The sequence below is a fragment of the Tachypleus tridentatus genome, chromosome 12 (assembly GCF_004210375.1).
Source record: "Tachypleus tridentatus isolate NWPU-2018 chromosome 12, ASM421037v1, whole genome shotgun sequence".
Classification (NCBI taxonomy): domain Eukaryota; kingdom Metazoa; phylum Arthropoda; class Merostomata; order Xiphosura; family Limulidae; genus Tachypleus; species Tachypleus tridentatus.
In genome coordinates this window covers 77,132,278-77,159,005 of record NC_134836.1, presented here as the reverse complement: position 1 = coordinate 77,159,005, position 26,728 = coordinate 77,132,278, and the positions used below count along the sequence as shown (strand labels likewise).

At 34.2% G+C, this 26,728-nt stretch overlaps 1 protein-coding gene across 2 annotated transcripts in view; it reads left to right on the top strand.

The window, feature by feature from the left end:
- Window positions 1–26,728, top strand: part of LOC143233685 (sarcoplasmic calcium-binding protein 1-like) — a 99,256-nt gene that overhangs the window by 28,779 nt on the left and 43,749 nt on the right. Inside the window, exon 2 of one of the 2 annotated variants that reach the window (XM_076470184.1) lies at window positions 25,977–26,093. The exons of the other annotated variant lie outside the window; for it this stretch is intronic. The gene's annotated coding sequence lies outside the window, so the exon portion shown is untranslated. The remainder of the gene's footprint in view (window positions 1–25,976; window positions 26,094–26,728) is intronic. 2 annotated transcript variants of the gene reach the window in all.

Here is a 26,728-nt window from a genome sequence, read left to right as displayed (position 1 = left end):
AATATTAGAAAAGGGTGGAATACCAAAAAAAAGGAAATATCCCCAAAAAATGGTATGCCAGAGAAAATGTAGTATTGAAAAGGGTGGAATACCAAAAAAAAAGGAAATATCCAAAAAAAATGGTATGCCAGAGAAAATGTAATATTAGAGATGGCTAGTGTACCATTTAAATCTACGTTAGATCCACGATGTAGAAGTTTTTTCTTCACTACACTTTAAGTCCTGACGTTTTGGGTAATAGAGTAAACAGTTTCACGTAAGGGAAGCAACAAACAAGTTATTAATTTTATTAGTTGTGAGTAATACTCAAGTGAATAACAGAAACACCAGATGTCTTCCAGGTATTGACATACGGTATCGAAATGGACTGGCATATGATCCTTGTCAGATTATGTATTCATTATTTTATCTGAATTCAGTTTGTGAAAAGAGTTTTTAAACGTGTAGGATCCATCCATCAGAGAAAAAGAGATTCAGAAAAGTTTTTATAATGTTCCATTTATTTCCAACAAAGATAAAAAAGAATAGCCACAGTATTCCCTCGGATTACTTTGCACTTTCTGTTTTAAAGTGACAATGTGTATGAAGGGACTTGTTTTTGAGATCTATCAAAACATTACAGTTATCATGTGATAATGTGTTTACATCACATCAGAATATCTTTCATATTTAAGCCTGTCTTATATTTATACCATGTTGTCTTTGGATAGTACATCACAAGTAACTTCGCATCTGGAACATTAAAAGGAAAAAAAGGTTATTTGTGTAAGAAAATTTCTTCTATTTAATTTGAATATATTTTGATGTTTATCACAATAAATTATTCATAAACAAGTGCTGTAGAGAACATTTTATTTAAATTAACACGATCTTTTTCACTCGTTTTCACGATATTCAATCTTCCCTCTCCCTGTGTCCAAGTCTCTTCACCTTTTTTTCAGTGGCTCAACAGCAAAACGTCAGTCTTAAGACGCGAAAAATCTAGTTTTGATACCCGTAATGGGCAACGTCTCGGTATCCCATCTTCTACCTTTTTCTTTAACCAAACCAAAGGCTCTCACGTCGAACCAAACATGCTTGCACTTTCAGCCGTGTGGGCGTTATAATTTGACGGTCAATCCCACTATTCGTTGGTAGAAGAGTAGTTCAAGAGTTGGCGGTGGGTGGTGATGACTAACTGCCTTCCCTCTAGTCTTACCCTGCTATATTACGGACGGTTAGCGCAGATAGCCATCGAATTCAAAACAAACAAACCAAATATACCAAAGGCTGGTCATCTTCTTACTTGACCGCTTCTAGTTCGAACGTGGGTACACTTGTAGCTCTGAAATAAATCATGTTTCTACCAAATATTTTGTTCTATTAGGATACAAAAATAATATTTAATAGTAAACAGCCTAGTGCTTGTAAACATGTCATTAATGTTATCGGTAAAGATAAAAAAAACACTTGAACAATAACCTCGTAATGAAGATATTCATGCCCTACATGTACAGAAATATCACAAATCATCATGAATTGTTGAACATAAGTAACACTTTCACTTTGGTCTTGAACACTGAAACAATATCATCATGCCTTCTTGAACATAAGTAATAGATTCACTTAAGTCTTCAACAATGACACTATTCCACTATGTATTGTTGGATATAAGTAATAGATTCACTTAAGTCTTGAACAATGAAACAATACCACTATTCTTGAACATAAGTAATAGATTCACTTAAGTCTTGAATAATGAAACAAAACCAGTCTTGAACAATGAAACAACACCACTATTCTTGAACATAAGTAATAGATTCACTTAAGTCTTGAATAATGAAACAAAACCACCATGCCTTTTTGAACATAAGTAATAAATTCACTTACGTCTTGAACAATGAAACAATACCACCATGCATTGTTGGACATAAGTAATAGATTCACTTAATTCGTGAACAATGAAACAATATCACCATGTCTTGTTATTAAGTTTTTGTTTTGTTTCACCTGTGAGAATTCCATTTTTGCTGGTTCACTAATTTTTAGACTCTTAATGAAGATGTTTACCTGATAATCAAAAGTAGAGAATAAATGTCTTTACTTGGATTATGAAGTAATCCGTATCTTTGGAGACTTTCATCTATAAAAGTTAATCGATAAACAGGCTTATGTATAAAAGTCAATCCATTAACAGGCTTATAGTGCCTGTTTTATTGGATTTTAGATAAGTCTTCATTTGAACACGTGCTCCAACCTTTCTTATGAACTAGAGGTAATTTGTTATACTTCGAGCTCAAGAAATAAAACGCTTTTGTTATAATTTAGTAGAAGAGCTTCTGCATTTTCCTTTTTATCAAATAATCCTTTCACCCCAATAATATACAATGTGGCAACAATATCATTACATACGACAGAACACTAATTATAGTACACATATATATATTGTTTAATTATCAATTAAAAACTTCTGACCAGTTATTACGGCAGTAAACTGAGAAACATGTTAATCTGTCCAGCTTACACTAGAGGATGTGTTTCAATTAAAGAAGGTATTATACAAGTCCTAATATAAAAACATGTGACCACACTTTTGGCCCTTTTACGAAACAAGGTAAGTAGTTTTTTGTGACAATTTTGTCAATTTTAGTTTCTTTTTTGTTTCTGAAAATGACCTAATAATGTCAAAACATTGTTCTCTCCTTATCAATAAAAATGTTAATACCCATACCAGCCGTTCTGAGATACATTTTTATTTTCAGTGAGTTTTTCGTCAACAAGAATAAAGTCAAATTGTTTGAATGACATAATGTCTTTCATTTTATATACAAGTATGGTGTTGTTTTGTGTTAATATGTTACAAGTATGGTGTTGTTTTGTGTTAATATGTTACAAGTATGGTGTTGTTTTGTGTTAATATGTTACAAGAACGTGTTGGTTTGCATTCAAAGAAATGAATTTGTAGATAGGCATATAAATCATTATCGATTAATCACAAGCAAATATCCCTTTTAAGATGATGGATATCAAGTGAATAAAACACACAAACACTAGTGGTGAATAGCAGACATAAGTATATGAGATGAAGACTGTTAATTCATTCTGGACTCCACAAATTTATAACCTGGAAAAAGCTGCCTTTTAATCAAATTAAACTATATAAATAATTTCACTTCATGTTTGGTATCTTCAATCTGACTGGAAGTTATTTTAACCCACGAGCTAAATTGCTACGGCAACTCCTAACATTTATTCTTAACCAACAACTGCTGACCAGAGGGAGGTCACTTACTCAGCAGCATCAGCTACTTGCATGAGTACTCTTAACCGAATAGCAGGAATGGCTAAGACCTCTATAGCCAAGAGATGTAGCGTTTTGAGCGGTAAGGAGTCGACCCTTGAACCTGTCAGTACGCAGCCCGGGATTGTAACACTAGATCACTTCCGGTTCTATAATTACTTGTTTTGAATATTTTTGAAACTATTATGACTCGAAAAGCACGTTTTAAATATGATCTTTAGTTGAGCTTCGAATGAATCTCTGTTTCTGCCAACATGTACATTAGAATTAAGGATTTTTATTCTCTATATTTAATTTGAGTTTGTTTTTTGATCTCCTGCAAAATATCGGTATTTACCTACCCGATTTCTTAGGGATGACGATAGAAAGCAAAATAAACCGTTGCCCAACACATGCAAACTCTCTCTTTTTTAACCTGAAGGTGACCTAGTAAGGTCGAAACGTTGTTCTCTCCTCATTGATAAAATACCCATATCAGCCATTCTGGGATACAATTTGACTTTAGGGTTAATTTTTTTAAAAATAGAATATACCGTTTCATAACTTGGGAAATTAACTTAAAGAGCCTTGAATTAGAAAGAAATAATTTTGTTTTTGCTTTGCCAATGTTGCCATCTTGGTTTTATAACTTTAATCTTGTACTTTGTATTCAAGAAAATGGTGGATTGCCAGTAGCCTCCAGGAAACCACCCTCCACCAGGAATGGAAAGACCAACTTCAGGTGACTGACGGTGGTTCTGGTACTTGCCTATTAGTCTTCCTGGCGGGTTATGATCATTAATTACCATTCTGCAACAGAAGTTCTTTACAACTTCTCTTACTCTGCTTTCTCTCTTAACATTGTAGACTAGGTGTCAACATTGGTTTTATACTTTTTCTGTTTTTCAATGTTGTTTTGTTTTACCTTCATTTCCTATTCTATATTTTACTACATTTAATTTATTTTTACCTTTTTACCGGACGTTTGGCGCAGATAGCAGATAGCCTAGCTGCTTTGTGTCATAAAACACTAAATCAATCAATCAACCAATCAACCAAGAGACCATTTGTTGACGGGGTACAGTGAATTTAAACATATTGAACAACATCTTTTAAGACCATCAGTTTTTTTTTTACTGAAGTGTTCTTATGTAATGCTATCTTCTAACAACGTACAAGACAAACAACTATAATTTTAATGTCATTTCAGTGTTTTTGTTTAAGAACAAGGATTGTTTGTTTTGAATTTCACGCAAAGCTACATGCGGCTATCTGCGATAGCCATCCCTAATCTAGCATTGTAAGACTAAAGGGAAGACAGCTAGTCACCACCACCCACCGCCAACACGTGGGCTACCCTATTAACAACGAATAGTGGGATTGACCATCACTTTATAACACCACCACGGTGGAGAGGGTGAGCATATTTGGTGTGACGGGGATTTGAACCTGCAACTCTCAGACTGCGAGTCGAGCACCCAAACCACCTGCCCTTGCCGGTTCTAAGAACAATGAAAACGGATATTTTGGGTGTCATGTTGCTGAATGCGCTACGCAATTTCAAATTTTAACGACTTATAAAGCGATATCAAATCTTTCATCTTGGCTTAAATAGCCAGTCAAAACCATTGTACGGCGAGTGCTGTTGTCTGGCCCATTGTACGGGGTGCTCGACTTGAGTGATTAGCTCTTAGCTCACGTATCTCATTACGTGTTGATCAGTTTCAAAATTGTAGCTCATGTGTGCTACTGTATCTTCTCAGTATTCAATGTTCTGCTTAGAAGAGGTTCCTATGTATCATTTGTTATATGCTTGAAGTACAATAGGACTTCTGAGTTATTAATTGCTTTTATATTTACGTGGTTCATGTCACTCTTCAGGTTGCATTAAAACCGAACAAATACACATTCCAACTACTTAGTTATAATCTACAAATCAATACAGCCATATCCAAACGATCACTAATGAAAGTTCGGATTCAGTAAAATGTATACAACATATATTCAGGTTTAGTTATGCCCTATTGAGTTGTAATGAAATCGCATCATTTACCTCACTTCTAGTCGCTCTTCAAAGTCCAAGAGTAGGTGTACGTGGGAAATAGAAGTTATACATTTGTGACTATACAAAACTTACATCCGATAATTACCTGAGTGAGGGATGCTACTGCATGTTAAACAAACGTTGTTTTCATCGAATATTTTCATTTTATATGTCATTTCGATGTTGTTCCCCCTTCGCTTTGTGTCGAAGGTTTGTTTGTTTTTTAATTTCGCGCAAAGCTACGCGAGGGCTATCTGCGCTAGCCGTCCCTAATTTAGCGGTGTAAAACTATAGGGAAGGCAGCTAGTCATCACCACTCACCGCCAACTCGTGGCTACCCTTTTACCAACGAATAATGGGATTGACCATCACTTATAACGTCCCCACGACTAAAGGGGCGAGAATGTTTGGTGTGACGGGAATTCGAGTGTGTGAATCCCCAATTACGATGCCAGTGTCTTAACCATCTGGTCGTACTGGACTTTTGTTAGTAAAAGAGTAGCTCAAGAGTTGGCGGAGGTGGTTATAACTAAATTTTTAGTGGTAAATTAGGGATAGTTAAAGCCATGTAGCTCTCGTGTAGTTTCGTGTGAAATTTAGACGAACTTCTTACAACGGTCTACTTTCTTAAAAACTAAAGCACAAAGTATATATATATATCTCCTTTTTAAAACCAATTTCTAATGAAAAATAAAATATTTAACACCTGGTTGGTTGTCTCTGTTCATGTCGAATTTTCTGGACTCCAATAACCTATAAACTGCTGCTTTAATAATCCCTATTTTAAAAGGGATTTTGTTTATTAATCGTAAAAATCTAGTGGTACTTCTTTATTCAACAACTGTTTCGTTGTAAAATTAATTGTTATATATATTAAATACGCTGTAGCGATTAAGGCTTATACGATAATTTTCGTACCAGTTGCGTTAGTAAATAGAGACTCGTATGACTTCAATAGCTGTGTGTTGTATGGCATGTGTCACATGTAAGACATGTGTAACAGATAAAGAAGACACATTTTAAAATAACTTAGCTAACATTAATCATTTTCTAAACTGCATTAAACTGGTTGAAATAGCCGACAGTTTAGTAATTTAACTCATTCATAATACTGTATTACAATTCTAAAACAACTGTCGTTGGTATATCGAACAGTGTTAAGTCGAAGAAAAAGACTGAAACAAAAACTGTTAAGTGTGTGTGTGTTTTTTATAGCAAAGCCACATCGGGCTATCTGCTCAGCCCACCGAGGGGAATCGAACCCCTGATTTTACCGTTGTAAATCCGGAGACACACAGCAAAACTGTTAAGAGACATCGAAACGTTTAACTGTTTTGTTAGAGATGTTTCAAACATAATTAATATAACATTAAAAACTTGGTTATTTCTTGAACAATAAGCTCACATGTCATCTTCTAATTTAAGTCTAGTTTTTCAGTAGGATTTCTTTGAAAACACATTCTGGTAATTTTAATAAATTTATTATAGGCTGTGTGTAGCCAAGAAAACCAAAATTACGCTGAACAAACTTCCTTTTCTCTTTGCTGTGAGCGTATTATGAAAGTGACAGTCAGTTTCGCTATTTATTGAAAGTAGCCATGTAGGCGTCGAGTGTTGGTTTATCCATTCTTTGAGTCAACAGTTCTGAATTAAGAATGATTATACCTGAATCCTAGGGTTTCATTTCTAGCTGTTCACTTAGTTCACGTTTAGTACAAGCTATCTTCCGGTTGAAAATACCCAATAAAGGCAAGATTTTGCTGGATTCTAGTTTTAAAACGCCTTGAAGTAACTGCTTACTATTTCATCTTGCGTATCTACAACTTCTGAAATGTATTTGCAATTTTCAAATTATTGTTTACATGTTACTATTAATATCGTTTATCTTAGTGAAACTTAAAATCGTATTCGTCGTGTTTAAAATAGGTGCATTAGAATACAACGCGGTAAATATGGTAGTTTAATATGCCGTGTGAAAACCTGATTACATTTGTACCCTCCCACCCCCCAGTAATTTGGCAGTAAATATTGGGACTTATGACGCTAAGAATTGGGTTTCTATACTCGTTATGGTAAGAGAAGAAATGGTTAGTCTGTGAGATATGCATTTTATAGGAAGTGTTGCGTCACTGAAAATATATAGATTTTCAAGAAGAGTGGCAAACAACTGTTTCTTAAGCAAAATATTCATATACCAGTCATTAAGATATGTTTATATCTGGGAATTTGGAACTTATAATACAAAGATATCTCCTGTATGTTATGGCATTGAGAAACAAAGGAATATGTATCAACTTAAGAACCCAGGACTAACTAAAAAGCGACCTGCAACATGATAAGTAAAATTTAACGTCTTTTAGCAGGTAATTCATAAACACAAAGGTCAGTAGCAAAAGCCCTTTCCGTGTGCGAGGCATCATTACTCAATATAATCAAGAATACCTTTATTATGTGTACCTACCTTGTACCATCACATGTTCATTTAAGCGTCGCACAGCTTAAATATCTGTAGAGTAGAAGGGATAATCATGTTACTCCATACAAAGACATGCTGGTAAAGTTGCCTGACTTATGGATTTATGTGAGGTCAGAGTGTTGAAGGGGTTGCTGGAAACGATAGACTATGACAAAGAGATGAGCTCCCTAAATCATTTTAATATAATACGCTCATACTCTGTACACCAGCTTTTTATTCGTTTGTTTTGAATTTTGCGCAAAGCTTGTTTTGTTTGTTGTTTTTTTTTAATTTCGCACAAAGCTACTCGAAGGTTATGTGTGCTAGCCGTCCCTAATTTAGCAGTGTAAGACTAGAGGGAAGGCAGCTAGTCATCACCACCCACCGCCAACTCTTGGGCTACTCTTTTACCAACGAATAGTGGGAATGACCGTCACATTATAACGCCCCCACGGCTGAAAGGGCGAGCATGTTTAGCGCGACGGGGATTCGAACCCGCGACCCTCAGATTACGAGTCGCACGCCTTAACACGCTTGGACATGCCGGGCCCGCGCAAAACTACACCAGGGCTATCTGCCCTAGCCGTCACTAGGATCTAGCAGTATAAGACTATAAGGAAAGCAGCTTGTCATTACCATCCACTGCCAATTCTTGAGCTATTCTTTTACCAACTAATAGTGGGATTGATCAATATATTATAACGCCCTCACAGCTGGGAGGACGAGCGTGTTTGGTGTTACGGGGATTCGAATCCGCGAACCGCAGATTGCGAGTTTAGCTTATAAGGATTTTACAGTGTGAAGAGGGCAGATTCCTATTTATTCTTCAGGCTATTTAGGTTAAACCTAGATATACCAATCACAACTCAGTAGTTATACATTAAGTTTATACCGCCGTTACTTCTACGGGCTATTTAAGTTTCATAATTTGACTGCGAATGTGTCATTTGACAAAACGTATTCCAGTTCTACACTTATAGCATCCCCCAGCCCAGTCTCACTTAAGTGATATTGCTTTTAGTTCTGTAGTAAGTCTCAGAGTTTATAACGCTATAAATCGGGTTTCGATACCCGTGGTAGAACCACACATATAACTTATTGTGTAACTTTGAGCTTAATAACAAATAAACAAATAAAGTTTTGAAAATAAAATTAGAATTATATACACATCATAACATTGAACTTTAATTTCAGTGTGTGTGTGTGTGTTTCTTATATCAAAGCCACATGGGGCTATCTGCTGAGCCCACCGAAGGGAATCGAGCCCCTGATTTTAGCGTTGTAAATCCGCAGACCTACCGCTGTACTAGCGGGGGGCCTTTAATTTCAGTATAAATGTGTTCACGCATGCGAAATGACATTTTGGCTCATGATGGAAACAACTGCTTATAGGACAAAAGAAAGATGCTAGAAAACTTCTTTGGCTTAGGTCCAGAAACGACATTAACTGGAGAATATGCTTCGAAAGTTTCCTTCCCTTCTTTCTTTGGTATTTTGTTTTTTTTCGCTCAGAAAGTTATGCTTCCTACGTCATTGTCGGAACAAATCGAGAATTAGTTGTGTAAATCGTTTAGAAGTCAATCTCTAAATGTGTCATTTTATAGAACTCATGTCAACATAAAAAACACAAGATTAAAGTAACAGATTCATTACTGATATGCCCTGTAGAACCTGATATATCTCTTCAGAGTAGTTCATTTCACCGTGGTGTTAATTGTTAGCAGTAGAACAACAGTGTTCGCTGTTAATTTGTGTATCTATGTAAAACAGAAAATGGTGTAGTTTAGTATACACGACGTTGGCTTACATTTCCTGATGAATTAAACCACATCGGTAAAACATACTTAAAAGGGGGGGTCGTAAATTAAAAGATACACAAAAACAATGAGACAAAACTCAAAACTCGAAAATCAACTGTTCGTAATGTTCTTTCAACAAAGTTATTATGCACGTTAATATGACCCTTTATGTTGTTCAATATTAAATCCAGGAACAAAATCCTGAACAGTGTTCAGTGTTATATTATGTATCCATGTAAAACAGGAAACAACCTTAGGCGCATAACGTAACTGTTTTTTTTCAAAGCAAAACTTCCCTTTCATTTTGACAGTTGATGTTTTAATAAACTATATATCATTTTAACATAAAGAAATCCGATATATTACTCTTCTCGTGGACATAAGAACCTATTGATTGATTATAGTGAATATTTTCTGAGTGACGTCATCATGTCTGAGATCGTAGTATTAATATGATTCAGGTTAAGGTGTTTTTTTGTGAATTAAAAATACTTATATCTGAGAAAAAGTAAGTTAAAAACCTACAACTGTCTAATATTACATTATATATCAGACAAAACAAGTCATATGTGCATTGTGTGTGTATAGGTAGAAATGTGTGTAAATTAAACTTTCACATACTTTCAAATCTCTATGCAGTATGCAATACTTACCTTCCAAAATAATTGCAAACATTTCTCAGTCCACAGCTAGTATGTAATAACCTCTGTAAACAACAATTCCACGTATTTCAAAATCTTTATAGATTTATTTTAAACAAATATGTATGAAGTAATTCTTCTTTTAAAAACAATTCTTCGTATTTCCAAATTCCTACTGTGATATCTGTAACTTTAAATGCTCTAAGTCACTGATTTGTTTTATTGTTTTTGTAAAAAATATATTTATCATTTTGAGTGTGTGTGTGTTTTTCTTACAACAAAGCCACATCGGGCTATCTGCTGATCCCACGGGAGGGAACTGAATCCCTGATTTTAGCGCTGTGAATCTGTAGACTTACCGCTGTACTAGCGGGGCGCATCGTTGGTATAATCATTTTTCTAACAATAATTTTATCATTTTACAAAATAATATAATCATTTTTATACCAATAGCTTTATTATTTTGCAAGAAAAATACAATATTTTTTTAACAATAGATTTATTATTTTTCAAAATAGTATAATCAACTTTCAAATATGTTAAAGGTGTTCATTATTATAAATAAAGGACTATACGAAATTGGACGTTTCTTGAACGACACGTTCCAATTTCTAAAATAATTTAGAGAAGAATACCTTATCGCTATAGCAAAACACAAACTCACATCTAATTACTTTATTTATCATAAATCACTTTCTTAATATCATCTTTAATTTTCTAACAGTAATGTTACAGACGGCACTGTTTGGTGCTAGTAACGGAAACGTGAGGATGTGCTTCGTTATATGAGGAATCTTTTGAGAGGTTTCTATTCTGAAAATCGTTTTCAAATAGATTTTTTACATACATTTTCTTTTAACTGAAATAACTCACAATAAAATATATTAAATCAGTAAACAAGTAAAAAGTATGAAATCAATCATACATTTTAATAATCTATTACTTATTTAAAATAATGAGAAATTTAGTTATAAACGAGACTTATGCTAAATTTTAGTTGAATATTAACTAGATGTGCATCTGCAGGGTCCATGAAAATGTTTTGTTTCAAGGCTAAATAAAACCAAAATTAAAAGTAACAAATATTTTTATTTCTTGCTTTTGAAGTTCACATTTTTTGCTTGTAGCTCACACAGTGCGTCATTCTTCTCAAGACTGGTGACATGCGCATGTCTTACTGACGTCACAACAGTATAAAATTAAACAGTAACGTCTCTTATACGACATCATTTTAGTGTCTACCGACTGACTGACCGATAACCCGTCACTGCATAATTCGGCGAGTGGTTAAAATAGTTGATCCCTCCAAGCGGCCTTCAGCCCTCTCTTGAAGTAATTATTAATCACTTCACTATTGTAGGTGCTTTATTGTCATTTTACTTGTCAATCACCAAACGAGTAAAAACAAACAAACAAAAACATGGCAATTGTTATGTTCTAGGAAAAACTCTCATTTAAATATATATATATATATATATTTCATGTTTTTGATGTTAAAATAGTTTCAGCTTATGAGCCTCAAGACATCCATGGTTATTTTATATGTCAATCACCAAACAAGTACAAAACAAACAAACAAAAACATGGCAATTGTTATGTTATAAGAGAAAACTGTAATTTAAAAATATATATATATTTAATGTTTTTAATATTAAAATATTTTCAATTTATGAACCTCAAGACATACATGGTTATTTTATTTGTTAATCACCAGACAAGTAAAAATAAATGAAAATATTGCAACCGTTTATTGTGTTCTAAAAGAAGTTAAACATATGTATATATTTAACAATTAATGAATTCCTCAAAGCTGTGCTTAGTATTAAAATATTCCAAGTTTATAAGCCTTAAAACATATACAAGAATTTCATTTGTTAATTGCTAGAAGGCTTCACTGAGACTAGTAGTAATTCCAGTGAGAAATACAAAAAAGATTACAGGCTTTTTTTTCTTTACAGAGCAATGAGTTAAAAATGTGGACTTAAATATTATTAATAACATCAATAGATTATCAATTTCTTGAAAGCGTCTTGATTATCATTTAAATTATTCTAAATATTCTAGGTCTATATATCCTTACGATGCAGATCTAGCGTATGTTTCAGTTATCGTATTTCACAAACTTTTCACTTATTTTACACGAGGAACTTTCAACTGATTCAATATTTACTGATTTGCTACTTTTGTTTTAAGTGTTTGTACCCAACTATACTCTTCAAAAAAAGAAACGCAAAAAGCAAAATATGAGACAAATTGTTAACACGTTTATTCCGGGTAGTTCTGTATGACATGTGTGAAACTTTGCACATTCACTGCTGAACATCCAAAGTCTGCAAAGGCGAAGTCCACGCTCACTAGGTGAAGTTTAACGTCACTCAACGTCAATAACGAGTATGCCCCCCGTGAGCATCAATAACTGCTTGGCATCTCCTGCCCATGGAAGCGATGAGATGACGAATCACATCCTGTGGAATGGCTGTCCACTCAGCTTGCAAAGCTGCTGCAAGCTGAGGTAGAGTCTGCGGTTGAGGTTGTCGCCGTCGCAGTCGTCGGTCCAACTCGTCCCAAAGATGTTCGATGGGGTTTAAATCTGGTGATCTGGAGGGCCAGGGAAGAACGTTGATGTTGTGGTGTCTCAAGAAAACGGTGGTGAGTCGGGCTGTGTGAGGACGGGCGTTGTCATGTTGAAAAACGTCGTTGACGTTCACCATGATATGATGGGTTGCACATGAGGCCTAAGAATCTCATCGACGGTTGCGTACGGTTTGACCGGAAATCCTACGCAGCCCTGGTATGGTTGAGGCAGTAGACGTCGCAGTGGTGGTCCTATCCCAAAGGTGACGTAACCGGATGTTGCGATCTTGTGCGGGCGTGGTCACACGAGGTCTGCCAGATCGTGGACGGTCACGAGTTGATCCATGTTGTTGGTGACGATTCCATAGCCTTGTGATGGTGCTTGGGTGGACATTCACAGCTCTGGCAACATCTGATCGAGATTCGTCTGCTTCTAGCGACCAATGGCGTTGTTGCGTTGTGCTTCAGTCAATCTTGGTGTAACTGTATTGCGTGTCGGTGGCTTAACACTGAGCTATGGAAACCGAAAACCCGTCACTTTTATAGGGATTTTGCACATGTTGCACTTGCAGAACATGCAGATCTCTTAAACAAATGTATTGGACACGAATGCGTTTTGGCGAAAAATCCGATGTTTTCCTCCGTTTTCAAAGTCCACAACTTTTATTGTCATTTTGGTCTGACAATCAGTGCCTTATCACGTGTAACATCACATACTCTGAGCTTGTAACGTTATTACATATATTTCTCTTTAAAATAACAAAAATATCCCTTTTGCGTTTCTTTCTTTAAAGAGTATATGTTTATATAATAATGATCGATTTAAAACTAATTAATAGGAACGTATTTAGATGTAGGAGTAATTTCACAGGACACTGTTGAAGTAGCTAAGAAAAGTATCGGACTGACAAAGCTTAAGCTTAGGACTAACAGCACATTTGTACATGTTTTCAAAAAATATGTTTCACCATACTGTAAAGTGTATTTTTTGCTTAATTATGTTTTCTTCATGAAATGACTTATATTAACATGTTTTTTCTCTAAAATATATATGAAATATATGAATAAAAATATAGGTGGATTTAAAAGTAACGATCTGGATAAAATACCTGTGTTAAAAATGAGTTGCATGAAACTGAAATCTCTCGTAAACAAGCATAATAGAAACGACATTGGCTTACGTTTCCTGATGAATTAAATCACATAAGTAGAACATACGTAAAAGAAGGGGATGATCAGTTTAAAAAATACACAAAAAATAATGAGGCAGAACTCGAAAATCATTTGTTCGTTACGTTCTATCAACAAAGTTATTATGCACGTTAATATGACCCTTTGTGTTGTTCAATATAAAATCTAAGAAAAAACAACAACTCTACTTATTAAAGCAATTAACTTATAAACTCTTTTCTCACTGCAGTATATTATATGACATTCAACTGCTGACTATAAGTCACACGAAACAGATTGCAAGGAAACGTTCCTTCTACAATGTCGATTATACAAAAATCAATTATGACTTTATTCGGCAAAGCAAAAAACAAAAAGAAAGTAGATCTTTATTTAACGAACTTTCCAATCATAGTAATTCTGGAGTATTTTGTATAATATGCACAGTTTTACCCTCATTAGAGAAATGAAAGAAAATTGTTTTCTTATCGATTTTATTGATTGTGGCACACACACGTATATACATAAGCAAGCACGTAAGTCTTAATGTAAACCCGTAATTCTTGAAAGAAACTTTTTTTTCCAAAACACCATAGTTAATATATACATGCATTTACGGGTATAAAGGATTTTGCCCAATCTGCAGCTTGATTTTGTTTATCATTAGCCTCAAGTTGAACGATAAAAGACATTACTTGTCACAAATGAAGAAATTTACTTAGCAAAAGTAGTTATTGCGAACCGTTTATAAGGAAGAGAGATGATCGACAAGCTACGTTTCATTTTAATGGAATCGTGTTGAGTAAACTTTCTCATACAAGCTAGAAATGTAATAAACAGTTGGTATCTGGAATACTTTGGAATAACGGTGAACCACGAAAAATAGTATTAACTGAAATTGCATCTTTCCAATATATTACAGGATGTGTTAAATCCACGTGAAAGTCAGGAGCAACAAAGTCCGTGATAAAAGTGTTTTCTTCCAGCAAAGCCACATCGGGCTATTTGCTGAGTGCACCGAGTGGATATAAAACTGTTGGCCTCGATTATAGTATCTAGTAATTCGTGTTATTCCGATGGCGTAGTACATACTGAGTTTAACCGTAAAATATTAAGATACTCACTAATTTTATCTACGAATAATGCACAGAATTCAACAGATAATGGTTTATAAAATACACTTCTTGATTAAGCATTCATGGAATAACTCAGTCGAAAATTTGAGAATATATCAGTTAAGAATTTATTGATTCCAGAAACCAGATAATGGTTTATAAAATACACTTGTTGATTAAGCATTCATGTGATAACTCAGTCGCAAATTTGAGAATATATCAGTTAAGAATTTATTGATTCCAGAAACCAGATAATGGTTTATAAAATACACTTGTTGATTAAGCATTCATGTGATAACTCAGTCGAAAATTTGAGAATATATCAGTTAAGAATTTATTGATTCCAGAAACCAGATAATGGTTTATAAAATACACTTCTTGATTAAGCATTCATGGAATAACTCAGTCGAAAATTTGAGAATATATCAGTTAAGAATTTATTGATTCCAGAAACCAGATAATGGTTTATAAAATACACTTGTTGATTAAGCATTCATGTGATAACTCAGTCGCAAATTTGAGAATATATCAGTTAAGAATTTATAGATTCCAGAAACCAGATAATGGTTTATAAAATACACTTGTTGATTAAGAATTCATGGAAATACTCAGTCGAGGATTCGAGAATATATCGGTTAAGAATTTATAGACTCCAACAATTGAAAAGTATGCTCAAAATCAGTGAAGCTTCGTAGAAGGCATCACTTAGATATTAACAGACTCTATTAGTTAAAGACTCGTTCATAGTATTCAGCATTATTAACATATCAGAGAACACATTATTTCAAAACCATCATTTTGTATGATAATCAGAAAACGAATCGTTTCAACACTCGTTCTGGATGAGAACCAGAGAACAAATTATTTAAACTATTATTTTAGATGGGAATCAAAGTAATATTTTTCAAACTCTATCTGGGTGAGAATGAGACAACACATTGTTTCAAAACTCGTTCCGGATGAGAACCGCACCTATGGGCAGAGCTCTATAATTATCAACATACCGTTAATCAGTTTTTTTACAAACATCACCATAAACCTTTTTGTTTAAACATCTTCAATTACACTAGCGTAAACTTGTATGACGAATATTAAATAAATTAGTTCATTTAGTAGACCACAGTACTAAGAACTATATGTTTCATTTAGTAGACCACAGCACTAAGAACTATATGTTTCATTTAGTAGACCACAGCACTAAGAATTATATGTTTCATTTAGTACACCACAGTACTAAGAACTATATGTTTCATTTAGTAGCACCACAGTACTAAGAACTATATGTTTCATTTAGTAGACCACAGCACTAAGAACTATATGTTTCATTTTGTAGACCACAGCACTAAGAACTATATGTTTCATTTAGTAGACCACAGCACTAAGAACTATATGTTTCATTTAGTACACCACAGTACTAAGAACTATATGTTTCATTTAGTAGACCACAGCACTAAGAACTATATGTTTCATTTAGTAAACCACAGCACTAAGAACTATATGTTTCATTTAGTAGACCACAGCACTAAGAACTATATGTTTCATTTAGTACACCACAGTACTAAGAACTATATGTTTCATTTAGTAGACCACAGCACTAAGAACTATATGTTTCATTTAGTAGACCACAGCACTAAGAACTATATGTTTCATTTAGTAGACCACAGCACTAAGAACTATATGTTTCATTTAGTAGACCACAGCACTAAGAACTATATGTTTCATTTAGTACACCACAGTACTAAGAACTATGTTTCATTTAGTAGACCACAGCACTAAGAACTATATGTTTCATTTAGTACACCACAGTACTAAGAACTATGTTTCATTTAGTAGACCACAGCACTAAGAACTGTATGTTTCATTTAGTAGACCACAGCACTAAGAACTATATGTTTCATTTAGTAGACCACAACACTAAGAACTATATGTTTCATTTAGTAGACCACAGCACTAAGAACTATATGTTTCATTTAGTAGACCACAGCACTAAGAACTATACGTTTCATTTAGTAGACCACAGCACTAAGAACTATATGTTTCTTATCCCTACTTTACGAATCATTCTTTGGTTTATGTTTCCAATACCAGAACTGTAGAAATAGTTTTAATCAATAGATCAAGTTGTTCGTTACAGTATATTTCTCATTTCTTTGTCGAATTACGCTGGGAGAAAAAATGTTTTAACCTTTTGTGCAGTCAGTATCTAACTACTTGAAATAACCGAACAACTGTTACTTATAATTAATTTGTATAGTTATAAGTTGATAATCATCAGGAACTAAGCTAATGTGAAAGTTGGTTGAAAAACAAGAAATTTAATATAATAGCGAAATAAATTCAACTAGTAATTAATATTTTTAGAGGTTTATTAGAAAACTACGTCATCGCTACAAATATAAAGCATTCAGAACGAAATCAAAGGTTGTAATTATTATCCTATTTTTCGATCTTTCTATGCAGAGCATTTATTAAAATTTTCATTATCCAACTTTGAAATTCCTGTGTAGAGGGATTTATTCAAAGGATAAGGAGAGAGATTATATCTGATTTTAAGATTGTTTTATAAACTGAACTGAAAATGCAACAAATATTAGCGAACATAATTAATATTAGAATTTCAACATGTTATCATAGAAATAAACAAAATGCAAGAGAGTTATAATAGCGAAGAGACTGCAGTAATTTATAGTAGTTTATGTGTTGTCATATAGCAAAGCTACAGGAGAATATCTGCTGTGTCTAACCGAGGGGAATCGAACCATGTGATTTCAGCGTTGTAAACACGTAGACTTACCGCTGACCCAGTAAGGGACGTCAGAGTAGTAAATAAAGTGCAACAAATTATGGTAGTGAACACAATTAGAACATAAAAGTTATTACAGTGGTAACCAGAATCATAGTTAGAAATACAGTAAGTTATTATTTATATATAGCAGGAAACACAACTAGCAACATAAAAGTTATTACAGTGGTAACCAAAATCATAGTTAGAAATACAGTAAGTTATTATTTATATATAGCAGGAAACACAACTAGAAACATTAAAGTTATTACAGTGGTAACCAGAATCATAGTTAGAAATACAGTAAGTTATTATTTATATATAGCAGGAAACACAACTAGAAAGATAAAAGTTATTACAGTGGTAACCAGAATCATAGTTAGAAATACAGTAAGTTATTATTTATATATAGCAGGAAACACAACTAGAAAGATAAAAGTTATTACAGTGGTAACCAGAATCATAGTTAGAAATACAGTAAGTTATTATTTATATATAGCAGGAAACACAACTAGAAACATAAAAATTATTACAGTGGTAACCAGAATCATAGTTAGAAATACAGTAAGTTATTATTTATATATAGCAGGAAACACAACTAGAAACATAAAAGTTATTACAGTGGTAACCAGAATCATAGTTAGAAATACAGTAAGTTATTATTTATATATAGCAGAAAACACAACTAGAAACATAAAAATTATTACAGTGGTAACCAGAATCATAGTTAGAAATACAGAAAGTTATTATTTATATATAGCAGGGAACACAATTAGAACATAAAAGCTATTAATCCATTAGCTAGGAAACGGATCTTAACGTAGAAAATAAAAAGACAGTGATCATTAGTGATAGCATGGATTCAGGATCAGAGATGTGGATTTCAGGTCTACATGCTACCAGAATGTAATTTTCAGACATGTCTAATTTTCAGTACGAACTGTACAAGCGAAAACGAATGTGACAAAAAACATAAAAAACATCTATTTTTTACACCAACTTTATCATAAATGTTAGGCTTAGTTGAGTATGTATTATTACGAAGATATTAAGTTTTGTCTCTTTGAAAGCACATCGATTGTTCTGGTTACTTTCAATGTATTGCAAACCCCATTGTATAAGATTCATGGTATAAACATAAGAAAGGAGTTTATATTTGGAATAACTAAAAATCTATATTTTTCTTTCACTATATTCTGATCACTAACTAGTTATTCGTTCAATTTACTTGATGAAATGATGGCGACAACACATGTAATGTGTACTCTTGATGGCCATGGCTGTGTCATTCAGGTTGAAGACAACTAATGTGAAAGCAAGCTCTGTCATGGATTCAAAGTGTTCGATATTTCTTGGGAAAGAGTCCTGATCAAACAGGTGACAGACACTCTGTATGGTTATATCCTGCCAACTCAACCAGCGTGTTAAGTCTGATAGATTTGCTTTATATATATATGAGACAATTGCTGTGAAGTTTTCAAACTCGATTGTATCGTAAGTTTACTGACAGAGGAGCAATTTAATTGTTTTTTTACAATATTTCTCAAATATTAAGAACACGTGCGTTCATGTTTTTCATGTCTAGTGAGAAATACGTCAGTGAATCCAGACGTAATAAATGTCAACATTTTGGTTATAAAAACAACCTTTTATATTTCACTTGCAGTAACATATTTCACTGTGATAGTTTGTACACTTGTTTCAGATACTTGAGTAAAGCCAAAGAGAAGGTTTTGGCTCTAGCCGATTCTACTTTTAGACCGATAACTCAGAGGGAAGAAACACTTACCCACCCTCTTCTCTAATTCTTTGGCCACTTCGGAAGATGGCTGGTAAACAACAGCTAAAGGGAAGATGGCTAGTAAATAGCACCTAAAGGGAAAATGATTAGTAAATAGCACCTAAAGAGAAGATAGCTTGTGAACAGAATCTAAAGGGAAGATGGCTAGTAAACAGTATCTACTGTTAACTCTTGAGTTACACTAAAAAATATTCAATGAGTTTCGATTTTCTTTATCAACGCATCCGTTGTCTTCAAGTATGGACAGAGATTTTGCAGAAGTGGCATTCGAACTTTGGATTCTCTGTTCCACAAACCGAGGTGCTAACCAGCAGACAACGCATGAACTTTGCAAAAGTTTCTTTATGAGTTGTATGATGTTTCGATATAACTTTGATATTTCGTGGATATCTTTACTCAATGCGAGGTGTTGGAGCTAAAGATACTGTAACTGTAAAGTTTGTATATTTTGAATCTTGCGCAAAGCTACACCAAGGCTATCTGTGCTAGCCGTCCCTAATTTAGTAGTGTAAACCTATAGAGAAGGCAGTTAGTCATCATCACCCAGGGCAAGCTCTTAGAATACTCTTCTATGAACGAATAGTAGGAATGACCGTAACATTATAACGCCCTCATGGCTGAATGGGCAAGGATATTTGGTGTGACGGGGATTCGAACCAGTGACCATCGGATTACGACGCAAGAACCTTAACCACGTGACCATGCTGGGCCAACTGTGAAGTATCAATGGTAAAGAATGGCTGATTTCAAAGAGTACTCTTATAAATTCGTATGAGAGATTATGGTCTCTTGTTAAATTACGATAAATATTTTTGAGCGAAAGTGGAATGAAACTTAATTTCTGTAACGGACATCAATATTTTTTTCTTCAAAATGATACTCTGAAGTATTTTAATACGTGACAGTTGTGTGGAAAAAATATTAAAATGCACTTTGAAAACTTGAATAATGGCCACCTCCCGCGGTGGCACTTCTATTGATGAGTAAACTGTAGAGAACTTACATTTAACTATTTGCTAGCGATATCACATCAAAATAGATTATCTAAACATTAAAAATTGTGAAAAAAAGAAACAAAGACGAGAAGGGGGCACTGCTGTCTATTCTAACAAACATAAGCTGTCCTTTTATAATGCAAGCTTTCCGTGACGACAATGGTTATTTTTCAGCTTGCCAAACAATGATTTGACAGGCGCACTTTTCTTTATGGTGTTTAGTTCTTTTTGTACCACTAAATATTCCGATATACCACGAGTTACAATTCAGGACATGGCTAACAATACCGACACAATGTAATTAATCAGGAAACTTCACAATATGTAAAATATTACTACTATTTTCTTTTCGTGTGGATGAAATAGATCACTGAATCTAAAGAAAATAATAAATCTTTCTAATATATTGTTACAATATAAGATTGTTGTTTGAAATGTTCTTTAATGACCAGATGTCTCTGAAATATTGTTTTAAAGGGAGATCATTTTACGAGATGCTTTTTTTAAGGAGTTTTTTGTAAGATGTTATTTCAAGAAAAGAATTCCACAGCTTCGTGTGAAGATAAGTTGAGGTTTAACTAGGATATCGTAAAAGAAGCTTGCATTTCGTAGATCGTATTTATTAAAGAAACGAATTCTATTAGTTTGTGAGTTTTTATTTTAAGGAGAAACAATATTTTATACGCAAATCGTTTGATTTAATGGCGACTCAAGTAAATGTTTAATAATAAACAACAGAAAGCCGAAGCCTGTTAATAAACAGGTAAATATAACATTTTAAAGCCTGTAATAGGATCATTTGTTTAATACAGACGTTAAATGTCTGCGACAAACTTTGATACACTGATGGCCAAAATCTTAAGACCAATGAACATAAAGAAAAAATATGCATTTTGCGTTGTTAGACTCAACCACTTATTTGAGAATAATTTCGAAAGATGAAAATAAAAAAAGGAAAATCAAAATAAAAAAAACGTTTTTAGCATTTCATAGGAAAAATGTGAACACTATAAAATTAGTTTAAATACTAGCTGGTCAAACGTTTAAGACCATGCCAAAAAGAAGTCCTAAACAGGGTAGAAAATGCCCAACAAGAAGTCTCAGTAGTGAGTTGCGCGGCCGTCATTGCGAATAACTTCAAACATTCGCTTTCACATGGTCGATATAAGCGTTTGCAAAAGGCTGGATGGAATGTTATTCCAAGAGGTGAAGATGGCTTCACGAAGATCATGCACTTTTGGAATTGACGTCCGTTTCTATAGACTTCCCTTGCCATCTACTCCCAAATATTTTCAATGGGGTTCAATTTGGCGAACACGCTGGATGGTCCAAAAGAATCACGTTATTTTCCATTAAAAAGTCCTTTGTCTTGCGACCATTGTGGATTGTAGCGTTGTCCTGCTAAAAGATCCAGTTATTTCCACATAATCGAGGGCCTTCAGTCAATAAGGATGCTCTCTTTAACATGCCAGTGTAGCCAGCTGCTGTTTGACGCCCCTGTATAACCTGAAGCTTCATTGTTCCAGGGAAGGAGAAAGCACTCCAGATCATGATTGAACTTCCTCCACTGTGTCGTGTTAAAAATATCCCCGGTGAGATATTCTTATCATGCCAGTAACGTTGGACGCCATCTGGACCATCCAGGTTCATTTTTTCTCATCAGAGAACAAAACCTTCGTCCACTTTTCTACGCCCCATGTTTGGTGCTTCTTAGCAAAGTTTAACCGATGTGTTTTGTGGTGTGGAAAGAGGCGTGGCCTTCGAAGACGTTTACAGTTTTTAAAGCCTTTGTCTCGTAGATGCCGTCTTATTGTTCTTGAGCTGCATATGCATCCGTAAGGGCCTTAATCTGGTTCGACGATCGGCTTGTTTTTGCCGGACAACCCGTTGAATTCTACTGCTCAACGGCGGCGAAATTTTCTTGAGCCGACCACTTCAAATTCTTGTTCCGTATCTCTAATTTTGTAGTGTTCACATTTTCCCTATTAAAAGATAAAAAGATTTTTTTTTTTATTTTCATCTTTCGAAGCTCTACTCAAATAAGTGGTTAAGTTTAACAACGCAAAATGCATATTTTTTTCTTTATGTTCATTGGCCTTAAGATTTTGGCCAGCAGTGTATGTCCATTAAAGTTCTTGTGAAAATGTCAATGGTTTTCTTCTCATTCACACTTCTCCTCGTTTTTGATATTGAAGCAGGTTCGAATCTCAGTCACAACAAACATGCTAGCCCTTTCAGCCTTGGGGCGAAATAATTTGACGATAAATCTCACTAGTTGTTGGTAAAAGAGTAGCACAAGAGTTGGCGGTGAGTGGTGACGACTAGCTGAATTCTTCTTGTCTTACACTGCTAAATTAAGGATTGCTAGCGCGGATAGCCTTCTTGTAGCTTTGCGCGAAATTAAAAAAAAGAAATTTTGAGACTGAAAGCAAAGTTATGTAAAAATACTATTATGACACAGATAACGGTGAAAGATATATAGATACGTAATGGAAAACATTGGGTCAGAGACACGAAATGGTACATATTCTTATCTCCTAACGGTAAATATCAAAATGAGAAAAAAAGTATAACTTTATTTTATCTTACATTTGAATGTATTGAAAGGTTGAATAACTTTATATTACGTTTGTATATAGTAAAATATTTAATAACTTTATTTTATCTCACATTTGGATATAGTAAAAGGTCTAATAACTTTATTTTATCTCACATTTGGATATAGTAAAAGGTCTAATAACTTTATTTTACACTTGAAGGTAATGTAAATCTTAAACAGTTTATTTTATCTTACGTTTTCTTGTTTTCTTCTGTGTTGTTCTAGCAAGAATATAATGTGGACGTAACAAAACAGGATGGATAGCAACATAGTACATGAATTTAAAACACTAAAAATTATTAATTTAATATGTTTCGAGCAATACCGCCGTATTCGCGATAACATGTCGTTGCACTTTTGTTTTATATCAATTTTTAACATGAAATAGCTTTTCATGAAGTGTTTCAAAGGTATGACACATTAAATTGATTGTAACTTATGTAGGAAGATATTTAGCTCTTAATACCATGTTCTAGAACCTAATTTCTCGACAGACTCAGAAAGACCTGTCTTTTAGTCAGTACTTGTCTTGAAATGAATACATCAATAATTGTTTTTTAACTGATAACAGAAATGTGCAACCGGTGTCCTATGATAATGTATTGGTTTTTATTTTATTGAACATTAAATCAGTAATATAATTATAACTTCCAGAGAAAAGAAGTTGTTGAAATAAAACTGGTAGTTGTGTTCTTATAAATATTAATGAAACTAAACAGTTATTTAGTTTTGCTTACACAAACCTTAGCCTAATGACGCATAACAGCAACATATGGTAACACCTCTTGAATAACCCTACCACATTGTACAGTCTCTTGAACAACAGCACCGCATGATACAAGTTCTTGCATAACAATACCATATAATACAACCTATTGCATAACAGTATCATATGATATGAGTTCTAGCATAATGGTAGCACATGATGTGAGTTATAGTACAAAACTACCAAATGGTACCACCTCTTGGATAAGAGCACTATATGATATGAGTTCTAGCATCACAGTACCATGTGATTTTGTATATTGTCTAACAGCACCATCTGACTTTGCATAACACTATGCCATTATGCTAAGTTACTCCAGAGATTTCCAGTTCTTGCGGTTAAATATGTTTTTCATCAGGGTCATTTGTTGTTGTGTTTCACCATGTTAACATTTGATTCTTAAGAAAACTAAAGAATTTCTTACAGATAACTAATAAAAAAAATTGTCGCATCTACAAGAGTTTCATATCAGCATCATTCAAGTGAGACAATATTAAAAGTTTGTGTTCGAACACCTTCACACACACAAACACTGCAAGAAACAGAAACGTGATGCTAAACGTTGTTTAGTAGCAAACACAACTTGTTTTCTGCTCATCATATTTTATGTTATCCGCTGTGATTAACAGAATTAAAATGCGTGAAGTAGAATCTATATAAATATGCATTCATTGCTTATTGCAAACAGAAACACGCGCGAGGATGAAGGGCAGGACGAGTAACATTTGAGTTAACTGTCGTAGCATTCACAGTGTATGCTGTTTTTGTACATTGTATAAATAAAGTGAATTATTTACATAAAAGAAAAGCGCCACAGTGAATATCACAGAATATGCTGAACTTTTCGGGAAAAGAAGGTTAGGATAAACGGTGTCGCCAAGAGACGGTTTTCCTATTATGGAAGTTTTAACATTTGAAAGATATTCTGTCGTATCGCATGGTCTTGCACAGTCTGTAAATATTTGATAACTCCTGCATAATACGTGCATGGGCGTTGTGAATGTTTACGACTTTAGTGGGTAAAGTAGAACCATATAAGTTCCTTTTGCAATATTTCTGCCAGTATATCGCCTACTCGTGATGTAGTTATTCAAGCTTTTAAAACTTCAAAGCTTTTGATACGTGTGAATAAAGCGCGTTGTAGTACAGTTGAAACATTGGGATGAAAAGTGATATGTTTTATAGACTTCGAGAACAGAGAAATCTTCGCTTAAGCAGCAGGTGCTCAATAGAATCTCTTTCTATAGATATTGAAGAACGGGTGCAGAAACCCTACACTTCAAACTCTACTATAATAGGCAGTAAATACGTGGGTAAGAACAAAATGAATTGCTGTTCGAGAAACATGATAAGTGAATAGTTTGGAAGGTAAGCCTTCTTTTCTCGAAAGGAGTAGTTATTGAGCTGGTTAAATGTGACAGTCAGAAACGTGATCTATAGTGACGTCATAGGTATCTATAGAATAACCGGCTATGACAAGAGGTTAGTTCGTAATTAAACACAAAATTACTCATTGTCCTATCTCTGCTATGTCCACCACAGCTATCGAAGTCCAGTTTCCGGCTTCACCGCTAACTTTCGGGGGGTTGGGGGTTAATTTTAAAGGAATTTTTCAGGTGTGGTTACAATCTCAGGCGTAGATTTAAAAATAATAATAAAACGTGAACTATGCAAAGTGCGGAATCAGAACGTAAAATAGGAAAGAATATTAAAAATGTGCAACTTGTTCGAAACAATTAAGAATAAAAAATTGAGAAACAAACAGGACTTACTCAGGTTTAACTAAGACAGAAGTGTCTCGTGGTACTCATTGAAAGCAGTATATATAGTTTGTTTTTTTTAATGGAAGAATATAAGTTACAGAATTACAGCATAAATATAAATATAAATAGTATTCAAAGTTGCAAGATTATAGAATTTTTTTACCTTTATTTCTGATTTATTTTTTGTCTTTTGTTTTGGAATTTCGCGCAAAGCTTAACGAGGGCCATCTGCGCTGACCGTCCCTAATTTACCAGTGTAAGACTAGAGAAAAGGCAGCTAGTCATCACCGTCCACCGCCAACTCTTGGGCTACTCTCTAACAGACGAAAAGTAGGTACATAGATACATAGATAAATATCTAACAAGGAAGTTATTAATATCCGGTTTAGTTTGTTTTGAATTTCGCGCAAAGTTACACGAGGGCTATCTGCGCTAGCCGTCTCTAATTTAGCAGTGTAAGACTAGAGGGAAGGCAGCTAGTCATCACCACCCACCGCCAACTTTTGGGCTACTCTCTAACAAACGAAAAGTAGGTACATAGATACATAGATAAATATCTAACAAGGAAGTTATTAATATCCGGTGTAGTTTGTTTTGAATTTCGCGCAAAGTTACACGAGTGCTATCTGCGCTAGCCGTCTCTAATTTAGCAGTGTAAGACTAGAGGGAAGGCAGCTAGTCATCACCACCCACCGCCAACTCTTGGGCTACTCTCTAACAAACGAAAAGTAGGTTGACCGTCACATTATAATGCTCCCACGGCTGAAAGGGCGAGCATGTTTTGTGTGACAGGGATTAGCACCTGCGACCCTCAGATTACGAGTCGAGTGCCTTTACCACTTTACGTTGTAAGTTTAAGAAGTAATTTCTATATTTTTACATACAAAAACAGTATTAAAAGACTGGGCTTTATTGTTATTGTGTTGTATATTATAAGGGTTTGTTTTGTAAATGCTAGATAAAAA